Here is a 5,500-nt window from a genome sequence, read left to right as displayed (position 1 = left end):
ACTTGCCAGTGTTGCTGTTTTTTTGTGGTTCGGTTCGGTTTTCAGTTCTCACCACCAAAACCCTAACCGAACCGAACCGAACCGGTTCTTTCCAAAACCCTAAAAAATTAAACCTACCCCCACCCCCCAGACCTAGACCTAGACCCAGATGTGACTCGTGAGAGTGTGAGACGGCCACACCCCCACTTCTCCTTCCCCACATGCGCGACAGCTTCCCTCTCCAAATCCTAGATCGAAGCCTTCCTCAATTCCTCCAAATCCCACCGCCGAACAGAGGAGAACCCCCACCGCCGGTGCACGACCCAGCCTCCACCCAGCAGCGTTTCTGGAGCCACCTCTGACCACGCCACCTGCGAGCTCGCCGCCTCCAGTCTACCCAGCAGCGTTTCTGGAGCCACCTCCGACCTCGCCACCTCCGACCTCACCGCCTCCAGTCCACCCAGCAGCGTTTCTGGAGCCCACCCACCCAGCCACCGATTGTCCGATTCAAGTGCATATGGAGTCCGAGCCATCTATTCAGGTAAACTTTGCTGATTTGTTGTTCAGTTTAGGCCTAGGGTTATAACTTATCAGTTTATTGATTTATTGTTTATTGCTGATTTATTGTTTATTGCTTATTGATTTATCAGTTTATCAGTTTATCAGTTATTCAGTGCTGGTTCTGTGCTTAATGATTTAAACTTCAGCTGCTTGTTTATTGCTGGTTCTGTGCTTGTTTATTGCTGGTTTTGTGCTTGTTTAATACTGGTAAAAGTGCTTGTTTTTTATTGGTTTTGTGCTTGTTTAATGCTGGTAAAAGTGCTTGTTTTTTGCTGGTTCTGTGCTTGATTTATTGCTGGTTCTGTGCTTGTTTATTGCTGGTAAAAGTGCTTGTTTATTGCTGGTTCTGTGCTTGTTTATTGCTGCTTAATGATCTAAACTTCAGCTGCTTTGTGGTCGCTGGAAATGGAGGTGGTGAGACAAGTATGCGGTCCGTTGTAACTTTTGACCTCCCAAATGCCCTTGCGCTGTCGGAGACTAAGCCGAATCAACCATGTGCACCCATTGCCGAACTCAGAACACTTGCCCACATACCGGCGATAGTCAGACTCCACGACCTTGTACTTTACCCCTCGTCGGATGCTGTAAGTCTTAACACTTAACAGGGCCTCTTCTTTATCCGGAAATTGCTGACCAACCTGAAACTCTGTCAGACCTGCAGACCCTTCAGCATCTCTAGCGCCAAATCCAGCCGGCTGCCCAGGAATCCCCTCCTGCCTCATGGCATCCAAGTCCAAAGAGGAAAAATGTGGAGGGTACTGCTGCATGCCAGAGCTAGAACCACCGCCCGCCCCAGTAGGCTAACTTGCTCCAACATCATCGCCACTATCATCAGCAATCATATCCGGCTCGACATCATCGTCCTCTGGATCATCCAAGAATCCATCTCCAACCCCAGCCGATGCAGCACACTGTAAAGCAGTCCGCAGATATTCCCCTTCTCCGACCTCGTCGCCTACACTGCCGTTGAGATCAACAGCGAACGAAGGGGAGGCGACAGGTTGGACGGGTGGCTCGTACGCAGGGACGGAGGAAGATGCAACAGCAGGTCTGGAGCTAGAACCGGCTACCGTGGCTAAAGTGGTGGTATTCCGGTTCGAACCCCCCGAGCTGGACACTGCGTCAACCAACTTTGCCAATAGTTCTGGTGTCCTCACCTCTGGAAACTGCCGGTGACAATGAAACATGACCTGCAAGTCCTCATCACTCCCGATCATGAAACAATCGTACTTTACGGTTTCCTGGAGCACCGTGATTGGAAATCGATAAAAAAAACTTCTTAACCCGTTTCACACCTTCCAGACCAAGTTTCAGCAGTACAGAGCTAACAAGGTCCTCATACCTCGTCGTAGGCCTGACGATAATACAGAGAAGATCCTTATCAGTGAACTTCACACCGGAACGAGTTTTCCTCTTAATGGATCCTCTGTGGTGAACCAACACTGCGAAACTCTCCTCACTAGCCATGTTACTCCTCTCTAATGATAGCAACTCATGTTCACACCATATATATACAGCTCTGGTCCTCACTAATTCGAACCAGCCTAGAACGAAATATGGTCTGTGTAATTCGAACCAAGCTGGTTCGAATTACTTGAGGAGTGTAATTCGAACCTATTTGGTTCGAATTATAAAGTTAGAGTTCGAACCAAATTGGTTCGAATTATGTGGCTATTAGGGGTGTTCAAAACCGATCCGGACCGAACTAAACCGATGGATCGAACCGAAAAAACCGAAAACCGAATTAACCGAAAACCGAAAAAACCGAAAAAAATGATGTTTTGTGGTTTTTTTACGGTTCGGTTCGGTTTTCGGTTCTTGCCACCAAAACCCTAACCGAACCGAACCGAACCGGTTCTTAACAAAACCCTAAAATTAAAACTACCCCACCCCCCAGACCCAGACCCAGACGTGACTCGTGAGAGTGAGACGGCCACACCCCCACTTCTCCTTCCCCACATGCGCGACAGCTTCCCTCTCCAAATCCTAGATCGAAGCCTTCCTCAATTCCTCCAAATCCCACCGCCGAACAGAGGAGAACCCCCACCGCCGGTGCACGACCCAGCCTCCACCCAGCAGCGTTTCTGGAGCCACCTCTGACCACGCCACCTGCGAGCTCGCCGCCTCCAGTCTACCCAGCAGCGTTTCTGGAGCCACCTCCGACCTCGCCACCTCCGACCTCACCGCCTCCAGTCCACCCAGCAGCGTTTCTGGAGCCCACCCACGACCTCGCCACGTCCGACCTCGCCGCCTCCAGTCCACCCAGCAGCGTTTCTGGAGCCCACCCACGACCTCGCCACGTCCGACCTCGCCGCCTCCAGTCCACCCAGCAGCGTTTCTGGAGCCCACCCACCCAGCCACCGATTGTCCGATTCAAGTGCATATGGAGCCCGAGCCATCTATTCAGGTAAACTTTGCTGATTTGTTGTTCAGTTTAGGCCTAGGGTTATAACTTATCAGTTTATTGATTTATTGTTTATTGCTGATTTATTGTTTATTGCTTATTTATTGTTTATTGTTCAGTTTATCAGTCTATTGATTTATCAGTTTAGCAGTCTATTGATTTATCAGTTTATCAGTTTATCAGTTATTCAGTGTGTGCTTGTTTATTGCTGGTAAAAGTGCTTGTTTATTGCTGGTTTTGTGCTTGTTTAATGCTGGTAAAAGTGCTTGTTTTTTGCTGGTTTTGTGCTTGATTTATTGCTGGTAAAAGTGCTTGTTTTTTGCTAGTTCTGTGCTTGATTTATTGCTGGTTCTGTGCTTGTTTATTGCTGGTTCTGTGCTTGTTTATTGCTGCTTAATGATCTAAACTTCAGCTGCTTGTTTCTGTGATTGATTTATTGTTAAGATTATTTGGTTTTGTTCAATTTATTGCTTGTGTTATTGCTGGTTCTCTGCTTGATTTATTGCTGGTAAAAGTGCTTGTTTATTGCTGGTTTTGTGCTTGTTTAATGCTGGTAAAAGTGCTTGTTTATTGCTGGTTCTGTGCTTGATTTATTGCTGGTTCTGTGCTTGTTTATTGGTGGTAAAAGTGCTTGTTTATTGCTGGTTCTGTGCTTGTTTATTGCTGCTTAATGATCTAAACTTCAGCTGCTTGTTTCTGTGATTGATTGAATTACTTTTGAAGTGAATTACTGAATTGTTGTTCTGGTATTATTGCTGTTCTGTTGAATTACTAAATTACTGAATTAATTACTTTCATGTGTTATAATTTTTAAATCTGTTGAGACTTGAGAGTTAATATATTATTCTGATGTGAAGTATTATGTGATTTATGATGAATTCTGATAGAAACATAAACGGTTAATTTATAATCTATGTTATTGAATAGAAGTTTGATTATCATAGTAATGCAGTTTCTAAATGGCATAATAATCAATGATGCAGTGATCTATCCTATAACTTTTTGGAAGGAGCAATCCCAGAAAGTCTTGGAGAGTTGACATCATTACAGAGACTGTAAGATTGTCTAAAGTTGAAGAAATGAAACTTATAAGACAATGAGAAATCAGTACTAAAGTTCTGTGGATGCAGGAAAGTCAGCAGCATATTAATCCATTCATCTCAATGTCTATATATTCAATTCTGATACATTGTTACCCTGCTATTAATCCATTCATCTCAAATTCAATGTCTCTTTATTATTAGAATGTATAACTATTAGAATGTATAATTAGATTAGAATGATTTTCTACTAGTGCTATATTATTATTATTATTATTATTATTATTGTGTATTTGTGTTTGTCGATTTCAATGTTATGACTTTGTAAAATAGTATGGTAATATTTTTTTTGAATTATTGAAAAAACCGAACAAACCGAACCAAACCAAACCGAATTTAATTGGTTTGGTTTGGTTCGGATGGCTTTGAAAAAAAACCGAACCAAACCGAACCGCACTTTAATTAAATGATTGGATTGGATGACTTTTCTCTCAAAAACCGAACCAAACCGCACCGCGAACACCCCTAGTGGCTATGGGTTATATGTGTAATTCGAACCTATTTGGTTCGAATTACTTGGAAAGAATGGTTCGAACTACATAGAAATGTGCTTTGGTTGATTGATGAATAAGATTTTGCTTTGGCTTATTTGTGTCAAATTGTTCTCCCTTTGGCTTGTTTACGTTTTTTACCCGATTTTTTATGTCGTAATTAGTTATTTATTGCAGTAATTTAATTACTTTATTTATTACTTAACTTTATTTTATGTCGTATAAATATGTGAGTTGTGAATTTGTGTTTTGATTTGTGATTGAACTTTGTTATGAATTGTAACTTTTAACTTATGAATTTGTGTTATCAGATTTTTTATAATTTTTAATTTTATATTTTACGAGTCACATTTACGTTCTGTCTTACAATTCAACGACTACGATTTTGAACTAACTTTTCGAGTAGAAGTAAAAACTACGAATTCACTACCTTGTCTCTGGTTATATTTTATATTTTATCAATTATGTTATTGTTTAATTTAGTCAAGCAAGACTAATTAATTAATTAATACCAGACTCATATTTGGTGGTAGACTACTACTCCATTGTCATCCACCAAACTCCTCACACACAGAGTCAAACTAACATGTTCAATTTCAATAATGAAATTTATATAAAAAATGATAACATCACTTATAAATATACAATAAGTACTAGCTAATTGATATATAACAAACATTTTTGCTTCGAAGAGATTTCAGCATGACATGGATAAATGGTACAAACGAAGCACGTGATGCCCAACTGCCTACTGCATTTGTTCAAATAGGCGCCGTTACAGATATAAAATCTTATGTTCCCCTATTAACAATTCTGAGATAGCTTATTAAAAATTGCTACAGTATGATACAATAAAAAAAATTAAAGGAAATTAAAGGAAAATTTTCACAAATAAATAAAAAATAAAACATACATTAAATAAGAACAATAATATTTAGAAGACTACGAAAAAAAAACAATTCAAA

Source organism: Arachis ipaensis, chromosome B04 (assembly GCF_000816755.2).
Source record: "Arachis ipaensis cultivar K30076 chromosome B04, Araip1.1, whole genome shotgun sequence".
NCBI classification, from domain to species: Eukaryota; Viridiplantae; Streptophyta; class Magnoliopsida; order Fabales; family Fabaceae; genus Arachis; species Arachis ipaensis.
The sequence above is the reverse complement of the archived record's forward strand: the minus strand, read 5'-3'. Positions refer to the sequence as shown.